This window comes from Mandrillus leucophaeus, unplaced genomic scaffold (assembly GCF_000951045.1).
Source record: "Mandrillus leucophaeus isolate KB7577 unplaced genomic scaffold, Mleu.le_1.0 Scaffold87, whole genome shotgun sequence".
Classification (NCBI taxonomy): domain Eukaryota; kingdom Metazoa; phylum Chordata; class Mammalia; order Primates; family Cercopithecidae; genus Mandrillus; species Mandrillus leucophaeus.
Window position 1 is genome coordinate 137,292 of NW_012109474.1, and position 18,899 is coordinate 156,190.

Genomic DNA, 18,899 nt, shown 5'->3' on the forward strand with positions numbered 1-18,899 from the left:
TTTCGTTAGAATACCGGAAAGCCCATGCTGGCCAGCGCAGAGACCCAGGGTTCCTCCTTGAGGTTTTCTGTGTGGACCTCTCCTGGTTCTGGCACCAGCTAGCTGTGACGTGAGGCTCAGGCGGTGCTTCTCCTGGTTAGCTATCTTAGACACACTGGCCAGGAATTTATATAGGCCTTTGGTAAGTCCGGTCATATTTTAGCATGAACTTCATCCTGGGGTATTGATTAGATGAAGATGCAAACGTCAGTTCCCTGCTATCATCCACCAACCAGAATGGACGTCATAAAGGACCATTCCCACATTTGCCCCAAATCATTGCTTCCTAAAAGTGCTCACTAGAATTACCTGGAGAGCTCTTAAAAATTAATTTTATTTAGTATAAAAATGTGAAAAGTGCTACGGTGACAACCCTTCCCCATACCTCATTAGTGCATTTCCCTCTACTCCGTTACCACTGTTATGGGGTCTGTGGTATCCTCTCAGAGTGTCTCAAGAAAGCAAATATTGATAGACATTCTTCTTTCCTTTCACCCAGTTTCTGTATGAAATGAAGCATTCTAGGTATATTGCTCCACATGCCACTTCTTTCACTTAATGTATTTTAGATTTCTTTTTACATTGGCACATAAAGAATTTCACTTTGGGGTTTTTTGTTTTGTTTTGTTTTTATTCACAGAGATGGACAACCAGTGCTGGCCTGGTTCCTCAGCAAAGAGGAGCCCACTACTTCCTGTGCCAGTCCACTTCTTTGTTGGACAACTGTAGGGGTTTAATTTAGTTGCATTCAATGTTAATTAAGTACCTACTGGGTCTTATGCGCTCAGTGACTGAGTGGTGAGAGGACACAACCCTTGTCCCCAGAGAATTAACCACTTGATGAGGACGGCAGGTACATGGATTAACCCTAATATGCCGGGAGTCTTGTAGCAGGGCCCCTGCCTAGCCTAGGGGGCGGGGCAGTATGAGGGTGATACTCAGAGGAGGAGGTATTCAGCTGCATATTAACAATCTGTATTCATTTTCTGTGGCTGCTTTCACTAGTTACTAACCCCTTGGTGGCTTTAAACAACAAAAATTTATTCTCACAATTATGGAGGCCAGCAGTCTGAAATCAGTTTTGTGGGGCTGAAATCAAGGTGTTGGCCGGGCCGTGTTTCCTCTGGAGGCTCCAGGAAAGAGTCCATTTCTTGCCTCCTCTGGTGTCTGCTGGTTGCTGGCATTCCTTGGCTTGTGGCTCCACTCTTGGCCCCGGCCTTCACATTGCCTTCTCCTCTTTGGTTTGTGTAAAGTCTCCCTCTGTGTCTTTTGTGTAAGAACACGTGATTGTACTTAGGGCCCACCTGCAACATCCAGGATCATCTACCCTTTTTTAAGATCCTTAATCCCATCTGCAAAGACTTTTTTTTCCTGTAAAAATAACATTAATAGGTCCTAGGGATTAGTTCTTGATATCTTTGAGTGGTCATTTATCAGCCTGTAGCAGAAGAGCGGAAACAGCCTGCTGAGGAAGGAGAGGCAAGTATTCAGGCGGGAATGTGCATGTGCAAGGCACAGGGAACACTGCAAACTCTCTCTTCCCAGAGTCCATGGCCTCTGGTCATGTGAAGAAATGGCACGATTCTTCTAAATCTTCATTTGCCCCAGCTGGGCCTGCACCTGTCTTTGCTGATTCTTTGGAGGGTACTCTTATGGCTGTGGGCTCTGTGGCCGCACTGGAGGTCTCTAGTTCCTGGCCTTTCACAGTCTGCACCTGTGTCCTCCATGCATGTTGTAGAACAAAGCTGGTGCCTAGGGACATTGGGAAGTGGGGGAGGTTGGTCTTCAGTGTCTTCCTCCCTGTGTGATGCTTTTTCTGTACTCTCTTCAGATGATTTTATTAGTTCCTTCACAAACATATATTCAGCTTTGTCTACATGCAGGTCCTGTTTCTGGTACTGGGGATAGGGTGTTGAATGAGACAGGTGAGATCTGTGCACTCCCAGAGGCTAGTTTAGAGGAAGAGGCAGTGGATAAACTGGTGAGCAAATATACAAACAAGCTCATTTCAGACAGTGGGGAATGCTGTGAAGATACCGAACAGGGCCGTGAGATAGGAAGTCAGTGAGTGGAGATGGGAAGGGCAGGGAAGACTTCTTAGCAAGGTGACATTTAGGTGAATCAGAATGATAAGAAGGAGCCTGGCACTTGAAGTCCTGGGGTAGAACATTCCAGCAGTGGTGGTAATGAGCACCAAGGCCCTATGGAGGAAAGAGCTGGAGAGTTAACTCAACAGAAGTGAGAGAGGGGGTGGCCGGAGGTGACACTGGAGACATAGAAAAGGGCCAGCTCATGTACAGCATTGAAGGGCAGCTTCAGGACATTGCTTTTAATCTAAAGAAGCTAGGAAGTGATATTAGCTGGGGTTTGCCCCAGGTGCTGCCAACAGCAGGTGCACATGTCAGGAAGCCAGAGGACGCATGGGTCTCTCCTCAGGGGCCTGAAGACACATGCCTGGCAGTCATAGGTGCACTGGAAATAGTTAAAGATTTGGGTCTGAATAAACTCATCCAAAGAGTATAAATGGAGATGAGAAAAGACCCCCAGGCTGAGATCTGAGCTGGCCAATACTGAGATGGCAAGCAAAGGGGCAGGTACCAATGAAGGGACAGAAGAGGCCTGGGAGGTAGGAGGAAAACCAAGAGGGAAGAACGCATTTCAAGAATGCGGAGCGGTCAACGTTCATCTGTCCTGTCTCCCTGCAAGGAGGACTGCTGGTGAATAAATTCCTTCCGTGACGTAAAGTCTCCTGGAATGAGTGTTTTTTGAGAGAAATCAAACCCTTAAGCAAGAGTTCAGTATTATTAACGGAGTATTCCAGGGAGGGTTTTCCTTGCCATGCCTTTGGGTCTCAGTGATGTCAATTTATAACCTTTCTGAGGTTAACCTGTTGGAGGTAGAGCCAGGAGGCTGAAGACTATTGTCAGGGAGGAGATCAAGGAACCGTGTTGTAAGCATTTAAAAATTAAACTCAGCCTGTGATATGGCTGTGTTTCAGGATGGAAGGCAACATCATTCTATAGCAGCACAGTGCTTCTGCGAGGACACCTGCCATTGTCTCAAGCTACCTGTTAGGTAGGGATCTAACAAGCCAAACATCTGCTCCTCCAACATAACTGCTAACACTACCAACAGGACATTCTGAAAATCGTGTCAAATGTAATTGTAAGTGTTTCTACAGGGATCTAAGTGCAGATTTAGCTCATTTAACCCCTTAGTGAATGGCAGGACTAAGTCAGGGGATGCTAGACTAGGGACTCTGAGGCCCTTCCAACCTGAGGAGTCTGATCCTAGGACGAATTCTTTGTTAAAATTACTGAGTGATGATGGGATAAGCATTCATAAATGCAGCTGAGGCACAGGATTTCCTATTCAGCAGAGGCAGATTTTGCTATATCATCGAAATGGCATGAGCATGGCTGCCAGCCAACGCATGGACAGGCCTCCTTTTTGTGAGCTAATCATCTATGCAGCCTTTCCCTAAAAGTACCCATGAGATGAGGATCAAATCCTTTGGTGTGGCATGCAAGCCCCACCTCAGTCTGGCCCCAACCTGCCTGTTGTATGCTGTTGCTGCAGCCTCCTCCCATCCTCATCCTCATCCTCATCCTCATATTCACTGCTGGACATGCCTCCCCTCATGCTCTCTGCCGGCCCATCATCCAGCCCCTGGCACAGGACATCCCTGACTGCCTGCCTACTGACCACCTGCCTCCATTTCAACAGGACTTCCAGTTCCTGGCCTCTTCTCCAGCCTCTGCTTTGTTCAGTCTTCCAAGCCCAGCTGGCATAAGATGACTCGTTTCACAAAAAGCTGCTATTGTCCGTCACGTCTCCCTGCAGCCTGAACATACTGTGCTTCTCCCTCCAGTTCCTTAGCCTCTCATGTGGACAGCTCCTCTCTCTGCTCTTCCAACAAGCCTCCCTAGTTCTTCCCCTTCCGGAAGTTCTTCAGCCCTTGGTAAGCTCATCTTTCCACTTACTCTTTAACTTCCACATGGCCTGTAGCCCATGCTGTCTAGTGATAACTTCTGTATTTCCTGCTCCTATTGCATGATTCCTGCTCCTATTGCATGATACCTGCTAGGGATCTAATTATGTCCCCTTCAATTCGTATGTTGGAGCTCTAGCTCCAAAGTGACTACATTTGGAGACAGGAATTTAGCAGGTAATTAAGCTTAAATGAGATCTTAAGGATGGGGTTTTAACCTGATGGGATTGGTGGCCTTATAAGAGGAAGATCTCTCTGTCTCTCTCTGTTTCTTCCTCTCCCTCTCCCTCTCTCCCCGCTCCCGCACCCCTGAGGAAAGGCCATGTGAGTACACAGTGAGAAGGTGACCATCTTCTCACTGTGTACTCAGAAAGAGAGCCCTTACCAGAACCCAGCAACGTGGGCACCCTGATCTCAGACTTCCAACTACCACTGAAAAAGACAGAAAGGAGAGAATATGGTAGAATGTGGCTCTCCCTAGACAATTGTCAGAAAGCTCAGTTGGTTCTCAGTTTTGGGGGATTATGAACAATTCTGCCGGAGGCAGAGGGTTGAACCAGATAACCTCTCAGGATTCCTTCTCTCCTGATGATGCTGGAAAGACATTTCTCATGGTCTTGAACCACCAGATAAATTGTTGCTATTTAAGCCACCCACTCCATGGTGTTGTGCTATGGCAGGTGGAGCTAAGACAATATCTATTGTCATTTCTCTTATCTGCCCAATAAACTCTGTGCTCCTAGACCAAATCTGTGGGTTTTTAAAAAATTTGTTTAACATGCATACAGAAAGATACTCATATTCTGAGTACATAGCTTGCTGAATGTTTACAAACTGAACACACCTATGTGACCAGTGCCCAGACCAAGGAACAGCACATCACCAGCGCCTTGATGCCCCTGCTATGTCCCCTTTTAGCCTCCTCCAGCCACAAGGGCAACTACCACTCTGGCTCCCAAGAATAGATGAGTTTTGCCTAGTTTTGCACTTTATGTAAATGGAATCATAAGGTATGAACTTGTTTGTGTCTGGCTTCTTTTGCCCAGCTTTCCATTTATGAAATTCATCCATATGCTTGTGTGTGGCTATAGGTTATTCATTCTCATAGCTGTACAGTAGTCCACTGTGGAAATATACCACGATCTAGTTATTTACTCTACTGCTGACCTGCATTTGGGTAGTTTACACTTTTAGCCATTACAAATAGTGTTGCTGTAAATATTCTAGCATGGGTCTTTTGGTAAACATTTGTATGTGCTTCTATAGGGCCTATGCCTAGCAGTGGGATTGCCAGGTAACAGGGCATACATATGCTCAGCTTTAGTGGATACTACTGAACACTTTTTCAAAGCAATCAAACTACTTTTACTAACCATGTGAGAGAAGAGCGATTTCTTTTTCTCTTTTAAGCCTCTGGCATAGGGAGGAGTGAATATAAGATATTCAAGAAATGTCTGCTGAATGAGTAGAACAAGGATTTTCTTGGTGTTCAGGTATCAGTGGACCCAAGGATCCATGTGTGAATGAAATAGGTGGGGTTAATCTGACCTTAGTGTCCTTGGTAATCAGAATGTTCAGAAATTCTCCGTAGATGATGAAAAAAAGTTTTTTATTTTGAGTCCTGCTCGTGGAGGTTGTGGCCCGATCACTACCTTCCTGGTATCTCAGTGGAAATTCATTTGGAGGAGGCCCTTGGCATTGTCAGCATGCAGAGCCCTGGCTCTGTCATCTCATCAGATATTTCTGCACCAGAAGCCAGAAAGTTGGAAGTTAGAGGCAAACAAGAGTCAATGATACAGCTTTGGAAGCTGTAGTCAGAGGAAGATGGATCAAGGAGAGCTGTAAAGGACTTCTACTCTGTCAGAGGGCCACTTTGGGAGAAGGGGAGGAATGGCAGACAGGGGGAAGGCCTGTGGCCTCCACCAACTCTTACCACTTGCACATGCTGTATCTTTGATTCGCGCCTCAGCAAAGCCCCTGGAATTCAGAAGCCCTGGAATTCAGAGGCGTGTTGAGGCCAGTGGGAACTCCTAGTGATTTAAAAAGAAATCAGTTCCATCAAAGAATATTGAAGTTCTTGCAAGGAACCCCAGGGAATTTCTGATTCCATCATTCCTCATAGAAGGAAGCTCCCAGCATCTTCCCACTCTACTTCTCTGGATACTCACCAGGTTCAATGCTCCTTTTAAAATGTGGAGGCCAGAAGAAGGGGCTTGAAGTGCTGATGGGTCTAACACTTCCCTAGATAGGGATGTTAAAATTTTATTAATACATTAAGATTTTAATTTGCTCTTTTTTTAGAAATTATATTACATTGTTAATTCATGTTAAGTTTGTGGTGAGTTGATAAACTCGCCCACGCCCACATGTTTTCATTGAAAACCACTGTTCTTCCCTGTTAGCGCCTGTGCAATGGTCACTGTTTTGTTTAACTTAATTGCAATACTTTTCGTTTCTTTGTTTAATTTCATCTTGCAGATTTTGACCTGGGGCCTTAATCTGACCTTCAAGGTAAAGCAGCAAGTCCTGTTACTTTCTCCTCTTAACTTCTCAAGTCCTCCTACTTCTTGGCAATGCTGTCTTTACCTGCTTCCTCACCTGGAAGACTCTCTTCTCCCTCTCCACAGCCCCATCCCAGCCTTAGCCTAGGTAATTCCTACCTTTCCTTGCTCTGGAAGAACTTCCCCTTCTATATCCCTGCAGCCAAGGACTGTGATCCTTGGGAAGGTAGGTGAGCTGAAATCCAGGATATGTCATCATAGACTCTTGGTGGATCCCCAGCAGGTGAGGAGAACTTCCTGGGCATCAGCATAGCTGGGGAGACAAGGTGGCCCCCCTGCTCTCCTTCCCATCCCCAGATGTACCAGTAGAATAGGAAGAAAAGAGTTTGGCACTTGAGGTGCATGCCTAAAGGGCTGCTCATGCTGAGCCTGTGCTTCCTCTGGTGAGACAGTGCTATGGAGAATAAAATGCTGGCTGTCATATTGAAGGGGCTTTGAAGAACAGCACTATGAATGTGGAGAAAGCCCTCATACTGCTTACAATCCAGCTGAAGAGATCATCAAAGTAGGGTTTCTCTTAGGAAGTAGTGGGAGTACATAATTCGAAAATACCCTTCCCTCCTTCCCTCCCTCCCTCTCCTCCTCCCTTCCTTCCTTTCCTTCCCCCTTCCTTTCCTTCCTCTCTCCTTTCCTTCCTCTCTCCTTTCCTTCCTCTCTCCTTTCCTTCCTCTCTCCTTTCCTTCCTCTCTCCTTTCCTTCCTCTCTCCTTTCCTTTCTCTCTCCTTTCCTTCCATATTTATTGAGAACTCAGTAAGAGTCCTGTACTTTGCTAAACCCTAGGAACACAGCAGTGAATGAGACAGTCATGACACAAGCCCTTGTGGGCTGACGGTCTAAAGTGAGAATCAGAAATCAAACAAGTTGCTTGATGAATTATGTAAAGACAGTTGTGATAAGGAACTGAAAGAGATGTACAGGGTGCAATAAGAGCATAGAGCTGGGAGCCTTGACCTAGTCTGGAAATGCTAGGGAAATCTTCTTGGAGAAAGGGATATCGAAGCTGAGTTCTGAAGGATAAGCAGTTCCTGTTGTGCTGTTTTACTACCTGATTTTGATAAGGTAAGCTTTTATTGAAAGGCCAAAAGTAAACATTTGAGAGCCTCTTATCCAGTCCAACACATCCATTCTATAAATTCAAAGGTTGACTTGGGTAAGACAGACATCGTTAGTTGATAGGCCTGGGACTGACTCTGGTTTCTGTGTAGTAACCATTCCCTAAGTGTTATCTCCAATGATAGTAATCATACTATTAGTGATAATCTTACTATTATTAAAATGAAAGAGACCAGGCATGGTGGCTCATGCCTGTAATCCCAACACTTTGGGAGGCCGAGGCAGGCAGATCACCTGAGGTCAGGAGTTCGAGACCAGCCTGACCAACATGGCGAAACCCTATCTCTACTAAAAAAATAAAAATAAAAATAAATTAGCTAGGCTTGGTGGCAGATGCCTGTAATCCCAGCTACTGAGGCTGAGACAGGAGAATTGCTTGAACCTGGGAGGTGGAGGTTTCAGTGAGCCGAGATTGTGCCACTGCACTTCAACCTGGGTGACAGAGCTAGTCTGTCTGTCCTTCCTTCCTTCCTCCCTTCCTTCCTTCTACAAAAAGACCATTTTGTGGAGTAGAAACTGAAGCGTAGATATTGTTTGGGACAAGGCTCGGTGGCCTCACTATGGAAGCACACAGGGAGGAATAGTGAGACCGTGGATAGGGAGGGGTGACGAGGGTGCATGGGGTCTTTGTTGCTCAGGATGTTTTGGCTTTTTGGGCTGTCAAGTGGATGGAGGACTTTGAAACACAATCTCAATGTAATTCAGTCCAAGATTCTAAGCCCTCATTTAATAATGGGGAAAAGAATGGGGTTCAAGACTGGGCTAGAAGAGAGTTACAGGGAATGGGTGTCCCCACAGTGTCAGACTAAGAATGAGAGCTTCCCATCAACAGTGGGTGCCTCAGTTTTGGAAGGCTGTAGCCAAGACTGGATGCCTAGCAGTTCCCACTATGAGTGCGATGCTGGGTCAGTTCCCCTCATTGGAAGACTCTCAGATTCCCTGAGAACCTGATGTTCTGACATGAGTCTTCTAGGAGGTGAGAGTGTGGAATGAGAAATGAATAAACAAGAAATGGAATGAGGAATGGACTTTGAGAGTGGCGTGGCTCTAAACTAAAGGAGTGAGCTGTTGGGGAAGTGGATTCCAGGGACAAAGAGATTGACCCAGAGAAGAGATATTGGTCTTGGGATTGAAAACAGAAGTGGGAGAATATGGTAGAATGTGGCTCTCCCTAGACAATTGTCAGAAAGCTCAGTTGGTTCTCAGTCTTGGGGGATTAGGAGCAATTCTGCCTGAGGCAGGGGGTTGAACCAGATGACCTCTCAGGATTCCTTCTCTCCTCATGATGCTGAGACGACATTTCTTATTGTTTTGACAGTCCTAAAATGTCTTTTCTTAATGGGGAATTTATCTGCTGGATTCAATTTAACTGTTGCATTTGTATTTTGTACATGCACCTGCCCTGGGGCAATGGTTACATTTTAAATAAATCAAATAAATCAATAAATATGATATGCCTCACTTTAATCATTACATAATGCAAAAAATTATGATAATGCCACATTAAGTTGCAAATTAAGACATGCAAAAGTAAGAAAATGTGGAAATGAATGTTCTCCCAGCAACATTAACTCCTCTGCCTTGCGATGTGGCATAATAAAGTCTATATTTATATCTGCCTACCTAGCAGTCTCTCATTCAGCACGGGCCAATGTGGGGGATTATTGCCAATTTAACCTTAACTTTTGTGTCTGATGGCTTGTTGTAAATGTGCTGTCTTAAATGAAGCATTAGCCTGGCTCCTGCAAGGAAGATAGAAGGGTGCGATGGTGGGTTCCCAGGTTTTGAGCGACGTTGCCTGGGCTTGGAACCTCAGTTCTGTCTGAGTGTCTATGGAACCTGCTCAGTTCTCTGCACCTCCTGTTTTCTCAACTGTCTGCAGCATCTGGATCTTAGATTCCCACCATCCTCCACACCAGCTTCAACCAGGTTACTCCCATTATTGTTTTATTGTGGTTCATTTATTATATCATTTTGAGAAAAAGTGTTCTGCTGCTTAAAATAATTATCCAAGCACAGCTCTAGTCCTAATATTTCAGATGAGGAAAATCAAGGAGGTGAAGTAACTGGGCCAGGGTCGCAGCTGGGAACTCTCAGGGAGACCTCCACCTCAGGCTATGACTCCCAGGCAGGCCCGTCACTTTCCACTGCTCTTGTTCTTGCCCCCACCTAAAAGCTGCCTTCTGAACAGTGCGTGGCTCCTGGTTAGCATCTGCTGCGGAAGGGCAGACTGGCCATGTGCATGCGAGACAGAAAAGGTTCTCTCTTTTTTTTTTTTTTTTGAGACGGAGTCTCACTCTGTCACCCGGGCTGGAGTGTAGTGACCAGATCTCAGCTCACTGCAAGCTCCGCCTCCCGGGTTTATGCCATTCTCCTGCCTCAGCCTCCCAAGTAGCTGGGACTACAGGCGCCTGCCACCCCGCCCGGCTAGTTTTTTGTATTTTTTAGTAGAGATGGGGTTTCACTGTGTTAGCCAGGATGGTCTCGATCTCCTGACCTCGTGATCCACCCGCCTCGGCCTCCCAAAGTGCTGGGATTACAGGCTTGAACCACTGTGCCCGGCCAGACAGAAGAGGGTCTCAGAGCAGCAAGGGCTGATAGGAAAATCATAGGTGTTGGAGTTAGGTGGTTGCAGATTGCAGCTCCACTGTCATGTGATCTTGGACCACTTAAAGAAACCTCAGTTTCTTCTGTAAAGTGATGGAAGAGAGTCCAACCTTTTAGGATTCAATGAAATAATGTGTATTAAATACCCATCAGAGTGCCAGCCTCTTTGTATGCACTAAAGAAATGTAAGCTGAGTTTTTTTTTTTAATGCTCTCATTTAAAGTATGAGTATCTTTCCCCAATTTCCCTTGAGCCACCTGGAATTCCATCAGTAATGATACATTTAAATAGGTCAATCATCTTTCTCTCCCCATTAAATAACCTTACCACTCTTTTGACTTGCAGAGACCTTTAAAAGATATTGACACTTTAAGCTCTCAACACCTCAAATGGCTCCTCACTGCTTATGGGATTAATTAAAATACTTTACTCTGCAGTATGTCAATATGCATAGACAGGGCAACTCCTTACTCTCCGAACATCTTTTTGGCTTTTGCATCTCTGTGCCTTTTCTCTTACTGCTTCCTCCTCCTGGAATACCCTCTCTAGTCTCCTTTCTCTCTTGTACTCCCTTCCACACTGCTGTCTCTCTACTGATCAACATTAAATCTCCCCTTCAGGGCCAAATTCAAATCGCAGATCCTCCTCTATAAATCTGTCCAGATTTTCCCAGACTCACGTGCCATATTCCAGTTTCCTGTCCCAAGAGCTGTATTGCTGCACAAATGACTATTGCTTTACTTTCCCATATTGATTGGTGTGTCCCTTCCACTAGGTCTATGAGGACAGGGATCAGATCTGAACACACAACTGTTTGAGGATAGGAATCAGATCTTCTCAGCTTTATCACCCTTGCAGTAATGATGAGCACAGAGACTTCCATGCTGGGCAAATACCGAATTGAATCAAAATTTAAATGTTATCAGCTCTATGCTTATTCTCACATGATAGGAGAGGTAGAAGCAGGAGAATTTCACTGGGTCCTAGGGGAAGGGTGTTGGGTAGGAGGATCCAGAGGAGCTATAAAGGCCAAATTGAATGTTGAAGTCCAAACTATTGGGCACCACAATCCTGCCAAGGGTGGGATCTGCAGAAATGGAACTAAGAACCTCACCAAAATCAACCAGGGCCCAAGAGAAAAGTATGATGGTTGTGTTGTTTACAGCTTCATTATTTCTCTGCAATCTTTTGGAAGCTCATCAGTATAATTATCCCAGCCTCTCACCAGGGCCTGGAGTTTTCAAGTCCCGGGGATGGCATTATTTGGGCTCAAACTGGGGGAAATGAAATTTGTTTTTCCTGTTTTACTCAAACTACTGAATGGGGTTCATAATCACACTTGAGCTGCACCCCAAGGAGCCTCGTGTTTTATAGGCCCCACTTCCTGGAAGGAGGAGGGGTAGGTACAGGATTGGGATGGTGACTTCCTGCTTCCTGTAAGCACCATACAAGGAATATAAAGCTCCACAGCAAAGCCAAGACATGAGGCTTCTGTGGGCAGGGTTCTGTGCCAGGTACCAAAGGTGACACCAAAGAAATAGAAGACATACTTCCTGTTTGTTGGGAACTTATGCCGAACCAGGTCCTGTCTTAGCTAATTAGCCCCATAGCAAGAATTTATTGAGCACCAGTTGCATGCATGAAGTTGTGCTAGAAGAATCAAGTTGTGATGAAACTATGCAATTGGTATTTGGTCTCCAGGGTTAACCCTCCTGTCCTTGTGGGCTGTCTTCTCCCTTTCACCTATTCCCAGGTGCCCAGAAGGGCTTTAATTACATGTAATCCAAGTCAGCAGGCCATCCTTGGCATGTGAGTGTGTGTGTGAGTTGCTGGGTTCCCCTTTCCACATCATTTGCAGGTTCAAACAGACCTTCTTTGGAAGTGACTACAACTATAGAACCCCAATTGTGGGTCACTCACTATGCCAGGATTTTCATCCTCAAATTATGAAATATTTCAAATGTACAGAAAAGTGCAGAGGGTATAAACTCTACCTACCCAGAATGAACATGTGCTAGTATTTAGTCATACTGGTTTTAGATCTTTCTTAAAAAAAAAAGAAACCAGAACCTCACATGTATACTTAAATTCTTCCTAGAACCCTCCCTGATACATTACCTCATTTAACTCTTATAATGGCCCATTTGCTTTAATTGTTTTCTTTTGATAAAGAGTGAAGTTGAGCATCAGCAAAGGTAAACAAGGCTGAATACATAGATCTTATAAGTGGGAGAGTAAGCATCAGACTTAGCCCTCGCTCACCTCTGAAGTCCACATCCTTTCAACCTACCCGCTACTCTAAATTTTTTTCCTAAGAAGGAAGAGAGATTATATTCTTTGGTTAAAGGATTTTAGAAAACAGCTAGCAGACAAATAATCCTGTCGTTGCAGCAGAGAGAAGGGGTCTCCCCCTCAGAAACTGCACCGCTCCCCATCCACCCTCCCCTCTCTCAAAGCCCCTTGCAAACCCCAACCATTGGTAAGTTAAAATCACAGACAGCCCAAGCATATGTACATATTAGATCTTCTCTCTTTCCTTTAGGGAATTTAAAGGAGGAAATTAAAATCACCTGATGGACAAAAGTGAAAGCTGTGGGTTGGTTTCCATTGCGATTCTTGTCAGTGGATGGTCACTCATACCAGTTGCATCCACCAAGCTGATGTGAAGGAGTTGGAGTCAGCACTTGCTAATTTTGAAGCTGTATAAATGAGCCACTGTATTAAGGGAAGATGTCTTCTGCTGTAAAGAATAGGAAATATGACTCATGGTGGCATAAACAGCACTCCTTTAGTCATCTCCAGTCATGTAAGGCCAAGAGGTGAAGGATTCTGAGAGGAGGTTCAGGTATACGTTGTCCAGGGCTGGTTCTGAGCCCAGCACTGTCATCAAGGACATAGGCTCCTGCCTCCTTTCAGTGACACCATCCTTGAGATATTTTGGTCCTCATATTTGTTGCCTCATAGTCCCAAACTGGATGCAGCAGCTCCAGGCATTGTAGCAACAATGTTGGTTAAGGGGTACAAAATTTCAGTTAGACAGGAGGAATATGTTTTTGAGATCTATGGCATAGAATGGTGACTATAGTTAATAATACTGTGATGTATATTTGAAAATTGCTAAGAGATTTTAAATGTTCATACCATGCACAAACAGAAGTATGTGAGGTAATAGGTATTTTAATTATCTTGATTTCATCATTCCATAATGTGTGTATATATATATACACACACACACACACACACATTATGCATACATTATGGAATGATTTTGCTCCATAAATATAGACAATTATTTCTCAATTAAAATGCATATTCCTGGGCTGGGCATGGTGATTCATGCCTGTAATTCCAGTACTTTGAGAGGCCGAGACGGGAGGGTCACTTGAGGCTTGGAGTTTGAGACCAGCCTGGCCAACATGGCAAAACCCTGTCTCTACTGAAAATATAAAAATGCTGGGTGTGGTGGCGCACGCCTGTAATCCCAGCTACTTGGGAGGTTGAGGCACAAGAATTGCTTGAACCCGGGTGCTGAAGGTAGCAGTGAGCTGAGGTCATGCCACTGTACTCCAGCCTGGGTTACAGAGGGAGTCTCTGTCTCCAAAATAAAATAAAACAAAAATGCAGATTCCTGGATAGCACTTACTAAGTCAGGATCTCAGGGAACAGAGCCTAGGAATGAATGGTTTACCAATACCCTCCTCCCCTTAGGTGGTTCAGATGAAGCCATCTTCACACTGTTTGGGGCTGGGAGCTGCTGGTGCAGGAGTAGCAGAGTATGGTGGAGAGAACAGTGAGGGCAGGTGAGGAGACCAGATCTCAGCTCTGGCTGTGGTCTGCAGTCACTGGTCACTCTGCTTCGTGGTGCCTGCTGACCACCTCAGATCACAGAGATGTGTGTCCTTCCACCCTGCCTCCCTAGTTTTATCTCCATAGTGCTTTGTTCACTGGCCCTGCCTCTTTTCCACATCTCTACCTTCTTTCGTTAGATCATGATATCCATCCATCCACCCACCCATCCGTCCATCCAAAACTGCTTACTGAAGGCTGACAACTTTCTCTCTTGCCTTTACCATCCTTTCTTTGTCTCTTTGCTTATTTAAATCCTGCCTGGCTCCTTTTTGAAGCTTTTTAAATGGTCATTGTCCCACCCACCCCCAACCCCGTCCTCTGATTCTTTCCCACTTTTATCTTGAACATGATAAAAGCATCATCTTTATTCCACATTCAGCAACTTTTGATTGAGTATCTCTGCTGCTCAGGGAAAGTTCTAGATTCTGGGAACACAAACAGAAAGACATACATCACAGACCCTCAGAGCAGCTTCCAGTTCAGTCTTGGTTTGGTTTCTTTTAACAAAGATGTTTTAAAAAAATTATACCAGCCTGGGAAACATAGCAAGATCCTGTCTCCTAAAAAAAATACATTGGCCAGGTGTGGTGGTGTGCACCTGTAGTCCCAGTTACTTAGGAACCTGAGGCAGGAGGATCACTTGAGCCCAGGAGTTTGGGGCTGTAGTGAGCCATGATTGCACCACTCCACTCCAGCCTAGGTGACAAAGTAAGACCCTGTCTTTAAAAAGAAAAAATAAAAGAAAATTATAAAAAGAGAAACTTTCAACTTTTGGTTCTACATGTAAGGAGCTTAGAGGTTGCCACTATGTCCTAACAGCAAGTAAAAAGCTGAATGAACTGAAAAACAATACACTGTTGTAGGAAATTTCCATAGTACACAGTGTATAAAGTGAAAAGCAAAAACAAAACTTTGTTCTCCTTCTCCCTTCTTGTATTTCCAAACTCCAGAGGTAACTGGGAATACCAGTGTCTTGTGTGTCTCTTCCAGAAATGTACCAAATCTTTGTATTTTTCTCTAATGGTTTTGTGTATGAGTCCCCTTCTTGCAGTTGGGTTGAAAGCACCGTGGGAAGGGGCCTCAGTTTTCTCCCATGTCCCTCCATATCACCCTTCACAGGCCTGGGTACACAGTGGGTGACCCATATTAATAGACTGGCATCAAATTCAGGGACTGAGAAAACTCTTTGGGGACCTTGTACAGATCTCGTAGCATTTCCTGTGTGAAGCTTCTTGCCCACCTAGAGGGTAAGCCTCTGAGGGCAGGCCACAAAGCCTGTGTTCAGACTCCTTCCAGGCCTGTGACTCTCTGGGTTGCCTCTCCCTAGGCCAGAGTTTTTGGACATTTTCTGGCTTACACAGGGGCCAACCTCTGAAGCAACAGCTTCCCCAACCAGCAGTTTACCCCATTCCACTTGTCTCATTTGAGGAGTATCATAGACCAGGCTTCATCGCAGATGTGATGCAGCTTGTAAGGCATGCGGGGGCCAGTGGATGTGGTATTTGGTGGAAGCCCAGGAGGGAAGGTTGAGCTGTCGGAATGAGAGAGATGGAGAGGGAGCAGGGGAGAGCAGGAGTATCAGAATGAGTGATGTGCAATGTTCAGGGGTCAGCGCATTACAAAATGATTCTCGTTAATTATTCAGAGCCCGCCATCTATTGTATGGCAGGTGTGGACAGCTAGGATGGGATGCTTGCCTTTCTCTCTGAGCCACTGAAAGAGGGAAGGGTGGGGTCGCCTTGGATCTGTCTTAGGAGGGTGAGTCTGGGGGTGACTTCAGTGTGGGAGTTCCTGGAAGGGTAGGACCAGCTAAGCAAGCCTCCCCACCTTTGATATTTCTGGCATTCTATGCTGGTGGAACTGACACTTGGGTTCTGTACTAGGTAGAAGACAAGAGAGAAAAATCCCTCCCCAAGAATACAACTTAAAACAAAATCATGTGCAGGCAGGCTAAAGCTATCTGCTGAAGCAGAGTAAATAGAAGTAAATAGAGCTGAGAAAGAGAAAATTCCTCTCTGGCTCTTCCCTTTTTCTGAAATATCTCTCTCCCCCAAGTCAAGTCTAACTGTCTCTGTGTGTCCAGCACTAGCCGGCCTACCTGGCAAGTGTTCTGTCCCCAGCTGGAGCACTGGAGGGCTGCACAGCTTGTCCTTGGGTTCTGCACAGAGTCCTTTGGCCTCTCCTTGTTCATGACAGCACATCTCCCCTGCCCAGTTCAAGGAAGAGGCCTCCCTAACACCGAGTCAGGCACATTAGTAGCTGGAAAAGTATTTTTTTTTTTTTTTTCTTGGGTTGAACTAGACTGTTGTCAGAGAAGGGCCGGAGAAGAAGGTGTTGAAGAGAGGCAGGGTATGGTGACTCACGCCTGTAATCTCAGCACTTTGGGAGGCTGAGGCAGGAGGATTGCTTGAGGTCAAGAGTTCAAGACCAGCCTGGCCAACATGGTGAAACTCTGCCTGTACTAAAAATACAAAAATTAGTGGGGTGTGGTGGTACATACCTGTGTTCCTAGCTACTCAGGAGGCTGAGGCAGGAGAATTGCTTGAACCCAGGAGGCAGAGGTGGCAGTGAGCCGAGATTGCACCACTGCACTCCAGCCTGGGCCACAGGGTAAGACTTTGTCTCAAAAAAAAAAAGTGTTGAGGAGAAAATAAAACAAAAAGATCTTAGTAGAAAGAACAGTCACAGAGCAGAGGCAGCATGGTGGTAGCTGGCTGAGTGGGGCTGGAATGAAATATTCTGGGCCTGCTGCTGGAGAGTGGGGCAACTTGGCCAAATTCATTAATCTTGCTGACCCTCAGCTTTCTCATCTGTAAAGTGGGGCTCTAACTAGTAGCTCCTGTGAGGACTCAAAGAGATAATGCTTATGAAGTGCCCAACACTGGGCAGCATGTGGACGTGGTGGCTGTTCACGTGTGCCCTGCTTGAGTGATCCCCGAGTCCAGGTAATGGTCCTCCAAGGGAAGTGGTGGCAAGTCCTTTCCTCATGTAAAGGCCTTCCTTGGAGAAAATTCTGTCACGTGGTAAAGAAACGTTAGACATCAAGAGCTGGTGAAATGACTAGGGGTGGAGACCTTCCTGGTCCCCTCTGGGAGGGAGCCACCTGGACCAGCTGAGCCTGCAACCTCCTTTCCTTGGACCACTCTAATTCCATTCTCACCTGGGACTGAACTTGTTGCCCTTGGAAGGAATTTGAACATTGGGAAAAGCAAACAAACAAGACATCCACCTAGAGAGGCACCTGGTGAGCAGACAGACCACTGGCTCCAGGCAACTGGGGACCTGGTTCTGGCCCTGGCTCTGGAGCTGACTGGCTGTGTGATCCTGAATGCCTTGCATTTCCTCTTGTGTCTTGGTATATTCATCTTTCAAATGAGAGAGGTGGATGAGTTCACACTTGCCAACTTTAACAGTCACATAGGTGGATGACTATTTGAAGATTCCATGGAACTGATGTGAAAAATCCACAATGTTCCTTGAAACCAGGGGCAGCAGCTGATGAGTGAGGCCGAATTTTATAGGTAGGAGGGGGGTCTGTATTTACATATCTTGCAATTAGGAGGACTCTGTATTTATATTGTGTGGTTTTGTTTTGTTTCTTCTTCAAATTGCACCTCCTCCCTGGATCCTTTACAAACTTCTAGGAAAAGAAAGGAAGGCCTCTCTTCATGGTTCATCATCTCTCCAGTGTACTTATTTGTGGCTGTGTGGATTATGCATATTTAATCTTGTCTAGTCATGCTTCCAATGTTTCCAATTCAAATGCCTGAACAGTCTCTGCGCATTTATTCAAACCATGCCTTTGTGTTCCGTGTTGGAATAGAAGCCCATTGAGGACACAGCCTGTCTGCTATTGTATGGGGCCAATCTTAGGGTTCAGCAGCAAGCTGTGGAGCTTCCAAGTACATAAGGAACACCAATTGCAGATGCAGCCCCGTTCCAAGCAAAGGGTCTACAGATGTGTAGAAGCAAATCTCTTGCCAAGACCCTCCGCATCTGGATGTAACACTTTTACCGTGCTAGCACATTTATTTCACTAGATTTCAGTCCCCGTGTTGTGGGGATTTGGCTCTTTTGACCTGTGTATACCAGCACCTGTTGCAGTATCAGACACAGAACGGGTGCTTAACAAATGTTTGTTAGAGAATGAATAAGAGGATAGTCTTTGCAACTCAATGTACTCACACAGTGAGGAGGCAAAGTAGTAAGACTATCTGATATTTACTGAATGCTTAGGAACTGTCAGGAATTCTCTCTCTCTCTCTCTCTCTCTCTCCTCTGTGTGTGTGTGTGTGTGTGTGTGTGTATGCATGTACTTGAGAGACAGGGTCTCACTCTGTTACCCAGGCTGGAGTGCAGTGGCATGATCCTAGCTCATGCAACCTCCATCTCCTGGGCTCGAGGAATCCTTCTACCCTAGTAGCTAGAAATACCGGGGCATGTTACCATACCTGCCTAATTTTTAAAATTTTTCGTAGAGACAAGGTCTATATTAGGGTTCTCCAGAGGGACAGAACTACTAGAATAGATCTACATATGAAAGGGAGCTTATTAAGGGGTATTGACTCACATGATCACAAGATAAAGTCCCACAATAGGCCATCTGCAAGCTGAGGAGTAAGGAAGCCAGTCTGAGTCCTCAAACCTCAAAAGTACGGAAGCCAACAGTGCAGTCTTCGGTCTGTGGCTGAAGGCCCGAGAGCCGCTGGCAAACCACTGGTGTGAGTCCAAAAGCTGAA